Raw genomic sequence first — 18,220 nt, 5'->3', positions numbered from 1 at the left:
ATAAACTGGGATAGAGTAGAGGTGGGTGGTATACAGTGAAACCATTAATTTTTTTAAGTAACATCTGTCTTTATGTCTTTATCACGTATTTGGGCCTCTCATGTGTAACTGAAGTAAGACGAGTCATGTGACGACTGCACATGGGCACTGAAAGTTAACCTGGAATGATGACTTGGATATTAAAGGTCAAGGTTGCAAAGTGTCCTAGCTTGGGAACGGACAGTGAAAAGTTGAAAGATGTGGAACTGCATTCAGACTGTATACAGTTTTGTTGCAAATAAGACTTGAATGAGGGTGGAAATAAAATTATGAATAAAAATGAAGAGGATGGGTTTGTGAACAATGGGCAAACTGATTTAGATGACATGTAAGCATTGTGTGATGATCTTCCCCTTTGCCTGACCAATTAGAATTCGTATTTTTACTATACTGAAACTTTAGAGGGTGGTACATGAAGAACGAAATGTATAAATGAGATTGCATTCGGCAAATCTTCTGACTAACTAAAGCTGAGTACGATTTGGGATCATCACCAGAAACCTCGGAATCATCATGGACTACAAGCTCACCATGAAATCACAGATCAGGGCAGTCTCCTCCGCCTGCTTACTCACTCCGTGCACGCTAGATAAGATCTTCAAGTGGCTATCCTACGCACAAGATACACTGACACAAGCCCTCGTCATCAGCTGACTGAACTACTGCAATGCCCTCTACGTAGGAATCGCTGCATACCTCCTACAGTCTTCAGATCATACATAGCGTTGTGGCCAAACTCATCCTCGGCCTTCCAGGAGAACCCACATCACACCCCACCTAAAACTCTACTGGCTCCCCATACAGAAAAGATGCCAATTCAAGCTGCTGATCCACGTACACAAGGCTCTAAACAACCAAGGACCTGCCTACATTAATCACAGCCTGACCTACTACTAACCCTCAAGACTACACTTCGCCTCCCTTACACTTGCCCATACTTACTTCATCGACCAAACCAGAAGTAGAGGATGCTCCTCCTCCCACATAAAAGGAGAGATTTGGAACATCTTCCTCACACCCCCAGACCATCACCTCACTTTCAGAATTCTTAATGACCCTCAAGACCTGGCTGTTCGAATAAGCCTCCTGGACCAGCAAGTGCCTGCAAGTGCCTGGATACCCTATCGGGTGATTAGCCGCGCTTTCTAAATCCTGATTGACAGTAAACAGTAGTACTCTAAAATGCTTTGTAGTGCAAGGTATGGAACCCACTAATAAAGCCTACCACACTAGGTAGGCGAGTGTTCATCATCAAATAGTATGCGAATGTATGTCAATTCCACAAGAGGCTTAGCTTTTTCTTCCTGGAGTTTTGTACTTCTCGCATGTTTATGGATTTTTTTCGGAAATTGTACAACAGTCCTTCACTCCTGCCACTCCCACCATATGGTGTTCGCTATCTGTGTTGTACCAGTCCTGTAAGTGCGAGAGAATAGTGCTCTACTCCTTCTGCTGCTGCCACTTGTTGTTCATTTATTACTTGTGTTATGGAAGGTTGCGCTGTTGCTATAGATGTACCTTGATTGTGTTGTGAAGCTTGGAATAAAACTTACTACTCAGCATAGGAAACAGGATTCAAATTGCCACAGCTTGTTTCAATGCATTATGTGAGTGTAAGAGTAAACCTAAAATGTGCATGCAGAGTTTAGTTTTGGAGTTACATGTGAAACAAGCAATTCTTTTAAATCGAGTTGGCAACTGTGTAAAATGTTAAAACATAGCTGTCAATCAGCCAATTGATGGCATTTTGGCCAAGAACACATGTATGCTGGGGGGTTGAAAGCCCATGATGAAAACGGGTTTAGTAACAATGGGGAACCAGAGATGGTCACGAAGGGAGTTCTCCCCTCCAATTGTAACCGCAAACTGAGGTGGGATGTGGTAAAATGTGAAGAGGAGAAAATTAACAGTATCAGGGATTTAGTTAAAGCAGAAACCTCCAGCCTTGCAGCGGTGGATTGGGGAGAGGTTCCCCTTGTGGGGCATAAATTACTGGGCCAGTATAAAACTTACAGATAAAATAGGAGAGTATTTCCTTAAAAACACCCAAAGGAATTCCGCGGTGGCTAATAGACCCCTGAAGGTGAACCCGTGGTATACAGCAGAATGCAGAGCCAAGAGGATAGCCATTGGTTCTGCGATAAAATCAAAGGATCCGATGGCAGTAAAATTAGCCAGAAAGGAGTACCGTGGTTCAATTGCCTCAGCAAAGAAAAACTGGGAGGAAGAGCATTGGCAGCAGCTTAAAATTGCTGCCAGCGGGAAAAACTCTACCAATTTCTGGAAATTGATTAATGCGTTAGACCGGAGGGGTGCTGATCCTATTTTAAATCACATTACCGAACAGCAATGGCATGCTCATTTTTTAAAATTGTATTGTGATGCTGCCGATCAAACTTTCCTGCTTCCACCAGCAGAGGGTAGTAATTGCAAACCCAGTTTGGAGTTGATTGATAATGAAATTATATTTTCCCAGCAAGAAGTTAAGGCCGCTATTCTAAACATACTTCCAGGCAAAGCGGCCGGCCCAGATGGTCTGCCCGGTGATCTCCTATTACATGATCCTTTAATCTGGGCAGAGAATATAGCAAGTTTAATGACTCTTATCCAGTTAGGCCATCCCGTCCCGGAATCATGGAAAGGGGCGGAGGTGATTACGATCTTTAGGAAAGGTAACAGAGAGGACCCTTCCAACTACAGACCAATTAGTTTAATTGACACTATTCAAAAGGTAGTTGGGCAGGGTCATTATAAATCGAGTTGAAACATGGCTAATGATATTCTTACGCACTTTCAGGCTGGTTTTAGGCGGAATGTTGGCGCAATGGACCAAGTCTTCAGGTTTTGTGCGGTCTATTGGAAGTCAGCATCAATTATTAAGGGCTGCCTGTTCCTGGCTTTCATAGACCTGAAAACCGCATTCGATGTTATCCCACGCGCCAAGCTATGGGAGATTTTACAAGCCATGGGGTTTCCTAGCTCCTTGCTGCAACTGGTTATCAAATTGCATGAGGACAACTATGCAAGGATTCGATGGGGGCGACAGGGTCAAATGACAGAGAGGGTACCAGTCAGCAGGGGGGTACGACAGGGATGCGTGATGGCCCCGACATTGTTCTCCCTCTTTATAAATGGGGTGGTGGACCATTTGAGGGAGGACCCGGCGGATGCCCCCGTCCTCGCCGGAGAGAGAACTTTTGCACTCCTCTTCGCGGACGATACCCTCCTGATGTCCAAGACCCCTAAGGGTCTCCAAAAATTACTTGACCGTTTTTCCCTCTTTTGTAATGATCGTGGGTTAACGGTCAACACTTCAAAGACAAAGCTAATGGTTCTATCTCCAAATAGAAAGGTCAGGAAGGTTCATCTTACTCTGTATGGTTCCCCTTTAGAGGTGGTGAACGAATTTGATTATCTTGGGGTGAGGCTGTCCAATAATATGAGCTGGGATTCCCATATTTCAAAAATGGTATTAAATCTTAAAAGGGTGTCAGGTGCAATATTAAAGAACCAGCGCCTTTCTATTAGTAGACCGGTCGCCCCTGCCTTGGCAGTCTATGAAGGGAAGGCTTTGGCCTCGGCAGTTTATGGCTCCGAACTATGGGGTGCTGAAAATACTAAGGCACTCGTAACTGCAGAAAACAAGTTTATTAGAGAGTTAGTCTCACTTCCAGTTTCTACCCCTTTGTTACCATTATTTTTTGATATGGGTAAAAAATCGATCTCGGACAAAGTTCAACTAAGGCCGCTGCTATTCTGGGTGCGCCTTAGAAGAACCCAGGAACTAGCCGAGTATGCCCGAGCACTGGACGAGTTAATATCCCTAAATGTTTTTAATCAAATAAAGTGGCTCAACAACCATAAGAAATTAGTAATATCAATAGGCCTGGGGAATCCTGGGCGTCACAAGTCCCTCCTGCAAAGCAAATTGTAAAGAAATTATATTGGGACTGGGTTGAAGCAAAGATTAATAACAACTCAAACCTGGGGCCTTTAACGACGAACTTTCTTGACCACAAACCCTCTATGAAGTTGGAACCATTTTTGGATTATATCCAAGTAGCTAGAGATAGAGCTCTGTTCTTGAAACTAAGATATGGCACCCTCCCCCTTAAAAAATTTCTGGAAAGGTGGAAGACCAAGGGGGAGATTGAATTAAAATGCCCAGGTTGCCAATGTCCAGAGGAAACCCTTGCACATTATTTATTTGCCTGTTCAGCCTACAAATCTGTTAGGGCTAAATGGTTGAAACCTGTATGCAGGGAGCTGGGTGTAAAAGACCATCGGTCAGCACTCCGTATTATTCTAACCAACACAGTTTCCATGTACATCATCTGTGGGGTTGCAAAATATTTGGGGGGTGCTTGGATTATACGTTCTAGACTGCTGGGTAATGCATAAGATCAAGATCTTGCTGCCTGGATGTCTGCCAATTGCCTTAAACTTAACGGCAACAAGACCGAGGTGCTGGTGGTAGGGGGAGACCGAGCGGCGTGGACGTCGGCGTGGTGGCCTCCTTGCTTGGGAATAGCACCCACCCCCTGCCTGGAGGCGAGGAATCTAGGTGTCTGGTTCGACTCCGATCTAACCTTTGGCACCCAGGTCAACCGGGTGGTCGGCACCTGTTTCGGGATCCTCAAGACCCTCAGGAAGGTTTTGGAGCTCCTTCCCACCAAAGCCCGCCGAACACTAGTGCATGCTCTAGTCACGTCCAAGATGGACTATGGCAACCTTCTCTACCTGGGAACCCCCGAGAAGAATCTGAGCCGCCTTCAGGTCTTGCAAAACGCCGCTGCTCGGCTAGTCCTCAGACTACCGAGAAGATCAGCCTCCAAAGCCGCGCTCCAAGCCTTGCACTGGCTTCCAGTCAGGAACAGGGTAGAATTCAAGGCCCTCTGCACCTGCCATCGGATCATCAATGGCAGGGCACCCCTTCCACTTCAGGATCTCTTGACACAATACGAGCCATCCCGTGCGCTAAGATCCTCTGGCTCAGGGCGCCTGACTATTCCAAAGGTGTCCAGAGCGAGGATGGGTGGCAGATCCTTCAGGTACCTCGCCGCATCCTGCTGGAATAAACTCCCGGTAGCGATGCGCCTGGAACCATCAGAGTCTATCTTCAGGGCTAAGCTGAAAACATTTCTCTTTGCCAGATAGCGGGCCTTCCCCTCAGAACTTCCTCTGAACACGCTCGCATCTCAGCGCGGGGACACGCCGTTGTGCGTCACCATTGCGCTCTACAAGAATGCCTATTATTATTATTATAAAAACTTTTTAATAACAAGCACTATTTTAAAACATTGTTTTTACTGTGCTGTTTTTAAATTGCTAATTGCTGTTCTGGACGTAATTGTAGTACTTTGGGTGGTTTTTATGTATTTGTATGTTTGTACTTTTATGATAAATATCTATCGAATAAAGTATTACAAATATGAAACTGTTAAAAGCAAGACTACAAGCCCCACAATGCAACATGCTGTTTGTGTGAAGGGAAAAAAGAAAATGCTTAAGGTATCATATGCTTTAGCCCCAAAGCGCAGAGCGCAAGGCAAAAATAACATTTTGCTTCTGGCTTTCTGCTTTTTAGGTCTCAGCTGGCGACAGCAGCACACATTTGAGAGCTATCTTGGAATCAATACAGATTCCGAAGCTCTCGGAGGTGGAGTTGAAGCCCCGCCCATCTTTTTAATTGGGTAGTGTCGTCTTCCATGCAAAAAAACCCAGAGAAAGATGACTTGACCCCGCCGTAACGCACTGGCATATTCCGGTGCACGGACCAAACACATCAGGGCCAAGTACTGCCTTAGTGTGCACACACATTATGTCCACCAGGGCACACAAGAGTTCACAAGCACGGCCTACTCTTGCCGATCCAAGCGCCTTGGATTACGTTGCAATGTATTGTGCTGTGGAGCACTGTCTCACATTGTAAAGTGTTGTGGTGCATTGCGTTTTTGCCTAGGCTGTTGCATTGCATAGTATGATTTTGTTTTATTTGTTTTGCCATTAAGTGTGTTGTATTGCATTGCATTTAGTGGATTACAGTGTGTCAAAGCGCATTGGCTTGTTTTGCGTTCAGTTGCAATGCACAACCTTATTTTGCCTCGTTTCTTGTACTGCAGTGTACTGTTTCATATTGTTCAGTTGTGTTTTGAATTGAAATGCAATGCATGGTGTTGCATTCCGTTGTGTGGTTTTTGCTTGTGGTTGTGCTATACATTAGTGTATTGCGGTTGTATTTTTTATCATATTACACTTTTGACTGCATTTCAGTGTAGCCGGCAGGGGCGTGGCTAACATTGGTGCAACAGGTGCAGCCGCACCGGGGTCGAGGACACACTGCTGTATTTTACTACCCAGCAGCAGTCAGGGGCCATTTTCCGTGCTTTCACCGGGACACAGGGCAGCAGCACTGGTAGCTGGGTTATACTGCTTTGTTTTGCAGGGCACTGCAGTATATTGCATTTATTACATAGTTAGGAATGTATTGAATTGAGATCCATTGGATGCACACCTGAAGCTATTCTCTAAGGACGCAAGTGACAACGACCACCCCTGTCAGCAGGAGCTACTGCACCCCCTCCTGGCCGATAACTGAGGGAGACGAGTCTGGGCGCATCTGCCACCTGTCGGCTTCGGGGAGTCTCTGCATCAAATCTATGCGTGCACAACCTTTAAAAAAACATTGAAAATGCAATAGGTCTCGCCTTCAAGTTAAAGCCATTTGCTTTGCTAATGGTATTGTATAGAAAGGCAAATGGCTTTAACTTAGTGAAAGGCGTCGAGACCTATTGTATTTTTAATGCTTGTTTATCTTGTAGACCAGTGCTTTAAATGGGCCGGTACTCACCTGTACTGAGAACCGGCACTTTTCATTTTTATCACTCTGAGTACTGGCACTTCTCTGCTGCCAAGGAGAGTACCGGTACTCATCAAAGGTAGGCTTACTGTTTCTAGAGTTCACAAGCACGAACGAGGCTGTCTGACAGCCAAAGCACCTCTGTGACCCAACCAGAGCCACCTCTAAACTATTCGGCAGGGCTCATTCTCATAATGTCCGGTGTTCCCCACCACGCTGTGTTTGACAGAGCAGGGTCTATTCAAGCCCTGTGCTGTCAATCACATTTACACCATGGTGTGTATGTGTGCACCCACTCGAATCCAGGCATCCTGCTTACAGCAGCAATAGCGGCAATTAAGAAACCCGCGGGAGATAAGGGGTGTAAAATGGTCTTTATCCTACCAAAGTCTTTTGAATGCGTGTTTGCCTGCTTGTTTGTGCATGTTTGTGTGTGTGGGTGGGTGTGAGAAAAGCGAGTGAAAGAGGGAGAGAATCCAGACACTAGGGAGGTATTTTAAAGTACATCTGGGAATGTTTGTGTGAGCATTGCTGCTTGTTTCTGTGATTGCGCACTTAAGAATATATAAGTATTCGGCCACATAGTAGAAGTGCCTTATATGTCTTGTCCTTAGCCCCGCCCCTAGCCCCGCCCACTTGCTGCACTCATAGCTCATTGTAAGAGTACCTGCACTTTTTTTTCCCCATTTAAAGCACTGTTGTAGACCTTCACTGGTTAAACAGCCCAGTGAGCGAGAGGACATAGATAGCCTTTCAATGCAAATACCAGCATCTCGCTGCAAACAGCTACCGTTAAAGCTCCTCAGAAAACCTGCAAAAGGCGTCATTTACCACAAGAATGAGAGAAGCAGCAGTTAGATGCGACTAGAGACCTTCAGAAAGAAAAAATAATGTTCTGTCGCCACGATTAGCTAACTCTTCCGCGGCCATGAACTTCGTGCGATTTTTACGGTGGCCTTACAATCACTGTTCCCAGCAACGTGTGCGGGCGCGTGGCCGCACACGTCTTTCACTCACAGCGGCTTTGAAGTGCGCACACAGAGCACCCCCATCTCCCTAGAGGCAAGTATTCCTGTTGATCGCCGCGCCCTATAGACGGGCGCTGCGATCAACAGGAACACTTTAACAATGCAGACAATCTGCCCCCAGCTGCGCTGCATTAAGAAAAGGCATGCCTGCTATTAACAAAAGTCCTGCAGCAAGCCTAAAAGCACGAACTGTGCTTTCACAATCACAGACGCAGACAGACAACACAGTCTAAAGTATGGTGAAGTTCTAGTAAGTACTTGTGACGCAAGCGGGCAGCAGGCGAATGAAATGGGCCCCTGCTGTTAATGAGCTCCGCTCTTTGCTGCGGTCATGAATCCTGCTAATTTGCGAGCGACAAACCCAGCTAGTCCCACCATGGCCCGGACAGCGTCGATGTTATTATAACTCCCTGACTTCCTGGGGCGGCCAGAGTTGTTCATTCATTGCCCCAGACCACCGGGACCCCTGATTGTAATGTTGAGCAGCAGGCCAGAGCAAGCATGATTAGGGCAGTCGGTCACCGTAGAATAGAGAGAAGCACGTATATATGCAGCTGCTCTCCACCTGGCCGCCACTGGAAATGTTATGTAAACCAGTACATTATACTACACAAAGTATTTTATGGACAATGTATTTATGGAGCAAGGTAGTAGTTTATGCTCTTTCTCTGGACTGAGCATCTGGATCAAGACTTTGGGGTGCTGCGTGAAATTAGTGGGATACATATCTCTCTGTCCAGGACATCACACGCTGGTACAATTATTGGCATTTCTAAACGTATACCTACACCGGCAAATGTATATGCGGCATAAAAAATAGGGAAGAGGATGAGAATCCCCGATTCCTAATTAATTAATATCTCCATGTGCAGAATCCAAATAACATGATTCAATTAAATATATTAAACATCAAGAGACTAGCTGATCACCAAAATCAAACGTGCTCGAAAATGTATCTGTGAAAACTATGTTTGAGAATATAGAAAACTCTGAAAGCCATGGACTGTAAAGGCATTTTACTGGCTTTTGTGATCTATACAAATAATAGAACATGTCTAAAATGGATGTATATGCCTTTGGGAACAAGTATGATTTTTCTATGACTAAATCCCGTAACTTCGAGTAAGTGTGTGCTAAGTACTGGAGTCAGTGAGGGGCGTACGATAAGAGTTGCTGTGGTAATCAAGTTGCAACTCTGTTCTCAGCATGCCTTCTGACCTCCAAGTTCCACACACGTCACACCCACACACAGACTTGCACGTAGCGGCCATCAGTGAAACACACACACATACACAACATGCACGGCACAGCACCTTTCACAGGCCGGCTGATGTAACATGATTTCTCTGTGCTGGTCTAAATGCTCACTTGAGACTGCTTACTAATGCCACTACACATGATCTGTCATCTCCCACATAATTATTTACTAGCTCGAGGCGCGGGATGTGACCAAGTAAGTGTGCTGTACAGGGCCTGAGACTGCCTTGCCCAAAATGCTTAGGGGGCGTGCTCCTGTCTGACCCAGTCAGTTTTCACTTGACTTCACTCTGGCGTGCCAACAGCCCAACCATGCTTTACATGGATGATAATAGGAAATTAAATTAAGCGCTTACAAGAGGCTTGTAGGTGTCTCCGGAAGGTAGTGCCTGTGTTTGTGAAGGCGGCTGATACCCGGATGTATACCTGTGGTACATGACTGATAGCTAAACTGAAGTTGAAGTGCATTCAAAATACACTAATTATTGGAGCATGTGAATGGAAAATAGAGCAGGACGTTTATTTTGTATATTAACTAATTTGTGCTGAGCAGCCTCAAGTTGAACAGGCCATTCCTTGAGGAACTTCGAAACAACTGTCTACATGTTGAGAGAGACTCGTTTGTAAAATTATAAACACTACAGCGCACTAGCTGTTGGCTATACCTGAGACTTCTCTGCGCCACCAGGTGCTTTGCTGCAGCTGAAACATTTTTTGTTGCTCAAATTTTATTTTAATGTAATATATTTCCCTCTCTTCATTGCTTGATTTTGCTCCCTAAAAAGTGTCACTCGTAGTCATTCAAATGTCACTCATAATTACATTGAAAATATGAAAATGTCACCCATAGCAATATAAAACCTTGGCATCTATGCCTTTTGTTAATCTAGAGCGGCAGATCGTGTGCCTTTTTGAAAGTTTTCATGTTAATTTCAGCCCGTGTATTACCATGTCGGGCGCTGCAATTAACAGTAAACTTTCAAAAATGGCACGCAGTCTGCTGCACTCTATTACCAAAAGGTATGCAGCAAGCCTAAAAGGACGATGTCTGCTTTCACAATCACTAATATATGTTAGTGACTGTGAAAGCACACAGGGTGCTTCTGAACTCGCTGCATGCCTCATACCAGTCACAAATAACTGAATTTCTCTTCCGATATGTGTCACATTTTTGTTGTTTGATTATTGCAGTTTTATATTTCTCCAACTTAAGTGATTTGCACAGGATCACAGGTTGGTGAGCCACGCTGAGTTCCCCAGGTCCAAAGTAGGCAGCTCTTAGCCCTTATGCTGCATTCTCGTCACAAAAGGGCCCTTGTTTACATGTATGGCCAAAGGAACGTCGTCCTAAGAGATCAGAACAGAAGGACGAAATGACTGGTGAAAATTAAGATCAGATTGAAGGAATTTATTGACTGAAACTGTGACTCTTTCATCTGTATTAATTCAGCAGCTGTTGTATATTTAAATAAAAGAGTCCTTACCCACTTTTGTCTGGGTAAGGGAAGCCCCCACTTACGTCAGACTGCCCAATACTCTACAAGTGGGAGTACACATCGGCTGGTACACCCTGCAGGGCAGTCCCACATGTGAGCATTTTTTTTTACATTTCTTCTATACTATTTGGAATTATTCAGCTCCTCGTGCGAGCATCTTCGTCACTTCCCCTTCCTTTGATGCATGTTTATACTCTATTATCCATGAACCGTTCTCGGGGCACAAGGAGAGCACACCAGGCCGTGCACACTTGGCCGAAAGGTGTGCACACAATTGTAAACCTGCTGCCCCTTGTGAAGCATCTCCCCACCACGTCTTCAACAAGGCCGACTCCACCATCGCACCCAAACTCCGGAACATCATCAACGCCTCCTTCAACACCGCCACCTTCCCGGAGAGCTGGAAGCACGCCGAGATCAGCGCCCGTCTGAAGAAACCTACAGCGGACCCCACCGATCTCAAAAACTTCCGCCCCATCTCGCTCCTCCCTTTTCCTGCTAAAGTCATCGAGAAGATCGTCAACAGACAGCTGACCGCCTTTCTCGAGACGAACGGATCCCTCGACCCCTCGCAGTCCGGCTTCAGAGCCAACCACAGCACCGAGACCGCCCTCATCGCAGCCACCGACGACATCCGGACCCTGCTCGACAAGGGGGAAACAGTGGCCCTCATCCTCCTGGACCTCTCCGCTGCGTTCGACACGGTCTGCCACCGCACCCTAGTCCAGCGCCTCAGCAACATCGGTATCCAAGAGAAGGCACTGGAGTGGATCATCTCGTTCCTCGCCGGAAGAACACAAAGAGTCCGCCTCCCCCCGTTTCGCTCCGAGGCCACCGAAGTCATCTGCGGCGTCCCGCAAGGATCTTCACTCAGCCCCACCCTCTTCAACATCTACATGAAACCTCTCGCAGCCATCGCACGCCAGCACAACCTCAACATCATCTCTTACGCCGACGACACCCAGCTGATCCTCTCCCTCACCAGAGACCCCGACACCGCCAGAACCTGCCTACACGAAGGGATGAAAGACGTCGCCGAGTGGATGAAGGACAGCCGCCTGAAACTGAACTCGGACAAGACGGAAGTCCTCATCCTGGGATCTTCGCCCTCCGCCTGGGACGACTCCTGGTGGCCCTCAGCCCTTGGCACCGCACCCAAGCCGCCCGACCACGCACGCAACCTGGGCTTCATCCTGGACCCCTCCCTCTCGATGACCAGACAAGTCAACGCAGTCTCCTCATCGTGCTTCAACACCCTGCGTATGCTTCGCAAGATCTTCCGCTGGATCCCGACCGAGACCAGGAAAACTGTCACCCAGGCACTAGTCACCAGCCGACTGGACTACGGAAACGCCCTCTACGCCGGAACCACAGTCAAGCTACAAAAAAGACTCCAGCGCATCCAGAACGCCTCCGCCCGACTCATCCCGGATGTCCCCTGACCCAGCCACATCTCCAGCCACCTGAGGAACCTGCACTGGCTCCCCATCGACAAGAGGATCACGTTCCGGCTCCTCACCCACGCACACAAGTCTCTCCACGACCTGGGCCCCAAGTACCTCAACGACCGCCTGACCTTCTACACGCCCACCCGCCAGCTACGGTCCACCAGCCTCGCCCTCGCAGCCGTACCACGCATCCGAAGAGCCACCGCCGGAGGAAGATCCTTCTCTTACCTGGCTGCCAAGACTTGGAACTCCCTCCCCATCCACCTTCGGCTGACCCAGGACCATCTCGCCTTCAGGAAACAACTCAAGACCTGGCTGTTCGAGCAGTAGCATACCCCTCCCCCCAAGCGCCTTGAGACCCTCCCGGGTGAGTAGTGCGCTATACAAATGGCATGATTGATTGATTGATAGAGTCACGGTGCCCACTTTTCATATTGTCATCATCACGGTTCTTGGCATGCATCCGTGTCGGCACCATGCACCACAGTTTGTCCATAGTCCATTCTCGGGGCCAAGGAGGCACCATTCACCACAGCTTGTCATGCATCTCACTAACTAATTGAATAGCATCGGAGACGTACAATTAGTCTCAGGGGCAGAACTGCCAGCTTCTTTTCCATGATCAGTCTCTACCCTAATGTTGACTGAGTGTTTTTAGGTGTCGGACTCTTTGCGCTTTGTCCACCACTCAAATTAATTTAATATTTCCCTATACTAATTCCCCACTAATCCTGTTTGGGTTCCGGAGTAGCGTGCTACTCGCAATCAAGCAGGAATCCCCATGTCAGAACACGGTCACTGCATACCCACGTGCGGTCCGGTTCTTGACGCACATAGCCTTGGCTGCAGCGCACAGAGACCTTACACTGCCGCACACAGAGGAAAAAAATTAAAGTGAACATTGCTTGCAAAACTATCGTGAAGCGCCCAACGCTTTAGAAGCGCTGCCACGTGCTGCCTGGTGCGCGACCACGGGTCCAATCAACGAGGTACCTATTGCCTACCTTGCAACTTCCCTTGACTGGGACACACTACGTCAGAGGCAGCCAATAAACCGCGTCAGACTCGGTCAACACTGCTGTGCTTTCAACGTCAGCATAACACACTTTTGTCAGACATTTCTAGCCATCTTTCTCTTTATACGAGTCCAAAAGGAGACGGAAGCGTATTTTACACGGCAAGAAAAGGTTCTGCCACTAGTCGCCTACCAGCGAATGAATAAAGATTCTTAATTGATCCTACAGCTCCACCTGGTGGGAGCATCCAGAATCGGAGCACAGCGAAGAGTGATGAAGACCAACTCAATAGCAGCGCGTTTTATATTATCTCCAATGAGAAAACGGAAAAAAACCTCAATCATATCCTTAATAAAAGTGGGATGGATTCGGTAAACAACATAACTAAGGGGAATATCAGTCTCTCATCAGCAAAATCCAGCAAAGGAGAACCACCTTTGCACTTAGAAGACCCTCTAGGAGTAGAGCTGCTCCGGGTGTTTCATGATGCCCAGAATGTGATTTATTCACATACCTCAGCAGACGTTTAGCTTTCGTCCGGGAGCAAAAATGCTTACAGATGTTCCAGGGTGTGTTGATTGTTTAGGCGGGTACATCAGGGGGTTCCCACTACTAATCCGGTATCTCAGTGGACTCACTCACGTATCCACACCGGGAATCGGGGTTTAAATGAATGGACACAGGTTTGAATACAGGCGCTCAGCCTTCCATCCTTCTGAGGTCATTTACATGTGTACCACTGGACTGGGTAACAAACATATGATATTTAGCACCATGAGCCCCAAGCAGTGACGGTCACCTTTCAACTACAAGCGTTATGTCATGTTATTAGAAGTGCCATGAGGCAGAGGTTCTTCAGATGAGCTTATAATATATGATCTGCATAGGTAGTTGTCGACCAAAGATGACGAGGATGAAATGAATGAATAATTTATTGTCGGATTACCTGAAAATCATGACTGTTTTTCTCTTGAATTGCACAAGCTTGTAAAGTGCAAGCAAATATTGAAATCAAGTAAAACATATTGGCAACAAGAGAATATATTTTTCGGTTCGAAAAACAGGGTGGTTCGAAGCATAAGCGTTTCCAAGAGAAGATTTATTTAGCAAATCAGTTCAGTTTGTTCCCCCAACTTACAGGGAACAGAGTAGCTGATATTATGGGCCGAGTATGTGATAAAGTACAGGCCAGAGAGTTAAATCAATTAATTCATGTTGACAAATAAAAGACAGTAAACCTTTTTAGTGCATAGACGTTTCCAGATTCAGGTTAGCAAGTGAGTTCAGTTAGTTCTCCTAGAATAGCCAATGTTATGGGCTGAGACTACATTTGTTGAATGACCAGCTGCTCCTTTTTAAGTGGCCAGGCAGTGGCCATTAGTTGATCTGTTTCACCCCAACTTGTCCTTTAGCAGTGAACGGACCGGAGGTATACATTTCCCAAACTTGGTCATGTCCACCAAAACTTCCAAGGTGTACAAGAGGTTTAGAGCCTATTTGGCCGATCGAGTGCCCTGGTGTAAAAAAGACTAGCCTCAGGAGGGTACGACAGACGTGAAGAAGAGCTGGGGCACAAAGTAAAGTATGAGCTAGTGATTACCTTCTGTAATCGTACAGTCTGCAGAGTATTATATTTTCAGTCGTGGAGAAGTGTGGCTCAATTGTTAGAGCAGCAGACCCTGATGCAGAGGTCTAGCCCGGGACCAGGGTTCAATTCCAGCCTCGCGGGTCTTGGGCTCAATTTCCTCAGACCTGATAATTCTCGCCTCGGTGCCTATTCTAATCATGGGTCCCACTCTGCAACTCTGGGCAATAGCTTGCTTAATCTACACAACGGCCCCCACAACACTAGGATGCCTGGCTTCACCTTGGGGGTGCCCAGGAGTGGCCACTTCACAGGGAAAAGCCAGGAAGGGTTCCACAGCGGTATTCGTACAAGTGCCGAGATACCCCAGCTGGGGTCGATTCGTGCGCTATACAAGTACACTACATTTACATTTTTGGTCCGGGTTCAGTTCTCTAATCGGATGTGGCACCTGTCTTGCCCATAATATTTTATTTAAAGAGCGTTTTCCCATGGCCTCGTAGAGATGCGCCTTGACTGCCTGATTTATTTGAGGTGTTAGGGAATCATGTAAGGCCCTTGCTTGGAAAGCTACAATATCCAAAGCACGTGAGCGGAGGTACAGTTGCTTTTTTATTGCCAATGTAATGGCTGTGTAATTAATGGCATTTGGATCCAAGTTCTCAACGGCAAGTTTCAGGCTTTCCCTCGCAGCTATGAGATTTATAGATTAGGGTTATTGCCTTTTGTTTAAGATCAGTTTTATTACTGCTTTTGTGGTATTGTCAGGTGAAACTGTAGTCTGGTAAAAGTATTTCGCCAAAGTGGCCATGCATTCAAGTTTTTGATTGAGTAGGTCAAATTCGAGCCTAATCAATGCGCTCCTTGTGTGAGAGGGCAATTGGTACAGTTTATTGTAGTCCATGCATTGGAGCTTTTCAGGGAACGCCTGCTGAGCATAATTGACAGAGGGAAGAAGTTTTGTGCGAATCACCCTCCTTATATCCATCGATGGACTATCAAGGGTGGTGTTCAGTTTACAAAGCGTGTATGTGACCATCCTCCGGTCTTCATCTTTTGTAGGTCTAGTGTCGGTTTTCCAGTTTCGCTCAGCCATGCTCCCAGGTAGTTGTAGTTTTGTGTGCATTCAAGCCTTTGTGACCTCAGTCACCATCTAGTGTCTCTTTTTGGGAGTAACATCCAAAGATCAAAGTTTTTATTCTGCTTGTATTACCAGGGAGTTTGTTCTTTATGTTGTATATGTTCAGGGCATTAAGGGCCTTTTGGAGGCTGACTTTCGCATGGTCTAAAAGGACAACATCGTCTACGTATTGTACGAGGTGAATATTCTGGTCTCTGATCCTTGGGACGGCTAAATTCACACCAGACCGAGCCAGGACCAGGTCAGCAGAGTATAGATTCAATAGAATTGGAGCAAACACACAGCCCAGGACCAGGTCAGCAGAGTATAGATTCAATAGAATTGGAGCAAACACACAGCCCAGGACCAGGTCAGCAGAGTATAGATTCAATAGAATTGGAGCAAACACACAGCCCGGTTTTATCCCTCTATTAGTTGCAATTTTTGCTGTTGCTATGTCCCCCGTGAGCTTGACCCTTACCCAATAGCAAGCAGTAATTCAGGGCAGATGTTGCACCTCTCTAGCTTCTGCCAGAGGAAGTTCCGGACTGCTTAGTCAAAAGCTCCGCGGTAGCCGATAAAACGGGTGAAAACAGGGAGAGATGTACGAGTTACCGCTAGGTGGGCTAGAAAAGAGGGCAACAATGCTGTTCACTGTTGATCCTCCAGCTCAAAACACTTTTTGATATAAGGGTAGCAGCCCCTTGGTGGAAGCCCAGTTTGCCAGCTCCTGCAGTAGTGCGCTGGTGTAGGCTTGGCCCTCAATGTTCAGCAGTGCTATTAGGCAATAATTTCTGGGGTCAGCATCGTCACCCATCTTGGGCAGCAGAAGAGAGCCCCTCCCTGAATCCAGAACTTCAAGGAGTCTGCATTTGGCACACAGCAGGACAAGTGCTGCGTCCTAAAACTGCATTTCATCTCTAAATAATGACCCTGGTACGACGTTTGGGCCATCTGATCCTCTTCAAGACATTGCTGACCACAAGGTCATTCAGTACTGCTTGGTCCGTTGATGCCAGTGCTGTGTCAACATCAGCTTTCTCCACCACTCTCCTGGGATCAGATTTGTTGGGGTGGCTCAGACTGTAGAGGGTTTTGATGTGTGCAAGCCATTTTACTACCGGAACCGAATTTCCACTATTGCTGTACCCGTGACATAAGGTCTGGCAATACTGCCAGAGTTGTTGATGCTTATTGGCCGCTATCAAGTCAAAGATTGTAATCCACTTGGCCTCTTATGCTTTTCTCTTGCACTTTTCTCTGTGTGCTCCCATACAAGGTGTTTATGTTATTTGACTGCCATCATTAGATGCTTCTTTGTGGTGCTAGTTTACAATTTCCTGTGTGCCCTCTGTTTCGTTCTTAACCCCTTCCACGCTCATGACGAGCTGAGCTCGTCATGAGTTGCGCCGCTCGCATGCTCATGACGAGCGCTCGTCATGTAACGCGGCTTTTCAAAAAACGCCGCACAGCGCGAAAAAAGCCGCCGCACGCATGTGGTGCTTTTTTTTTTATATCTGCCGCTGACCCCAGCTTATGAATCGCCTCCTTTTTGACGGTAGTCAGTGTGTTACCTTGTAGGAGTGCACACAGCTCCAGGAACAACACAGACCAGCCCTGGATGATTTCCTATTTTTGACGTGCGGCGAACCAGCCTTCCCAGTTTGCCTTTCATCTCTCAAACTTCACCTATGCATATGGTTGACCATTTGATCCTCTGCAGGAATTTCTTGTGCTCCTCACCTTTTGTAGTTCCCAATGTGCGCGAGTTCTAGCCGATACATCCAGGCGAGCCAGCAAGGCAGCATAGTCAGTCTGTTTGTCAAATCACTTAAAAATTTGCAAAGTGTCCACTTAGCTCTTGGCTCAGGAAGAAGGTCAATTGTAGCTAAATTGTTTAAAGAGGGAGGAAAGTTGGTCAAAGGTGAGTTATTTTTTTACTGTAGTGTGCACTGATTCAAGGTTATATCTGCAGGAAAGTGTTGACGTGGATGGAGCTGATTAAGGGCAGAGATGATGGGTGAGCCTTCAAGGATTAGCGAGGGTTGTTATCCGTGTGGTAGGGGTAGAGGATGGGGAATTCATGAGCTGTAGTCCGGTGGCAGAGATACTGCAGGTGAATCATCTTGCACAGGTGGTTATTTGCAGGGCAAGGGTAAGAGCCATTACCATTAGTAGTGGGAAAAGGGGGCATATGTTGAACGAGTCTTCATGAGCAGCGTGGGTGGATAACTGGAGGGGCAAGGTAGGGTTTCATTACAATTAGTATTTGGATGTGGCAGAGATTCACTGGGAGAGACTTAACACAATGGCAAGGGTACTTATCTGAAAGAGTACGGTAGGGGGTGGTCACCAATGGTCTTGGGTGAACC

At 46.7% G+C, this 18,220-nt stretch overlaps 1 protein-coding gene across 10 annotated transcripts in view; it reads right to left on the bottom strand.

Moving 5' to 3' along the window:
* RALGPS2 (Ral GEF with PH domain and SH3 binding motif 2) overlaps nt 1-18,220 on the bottom strand; it is an 890,309-nt gene that overhangs the window by 575,608 nt on the left and 296,481 nt on the right. The window lies entirely within an intron of this gene.

Source organism: Lissotriton helveticus, chromosome 1_1, assembly GCF_964261635.1.
Source record: "Lissotriton helveticus chromosome 1_1, aLisHel1.1, whole genome shotgun sequence".
NCBI classification, from domain to species: domain Eukaryota; kingdom Metazoa; phylum Chordata; class Amphibia; order Caudata; family Salamandridae; genus Lissotriton; species Lissotriton helveticus.
Note: the sequence above shows the minus strand (reverse complement) of the source record. Positions and strands in the feature narration are given on the sequence as shown.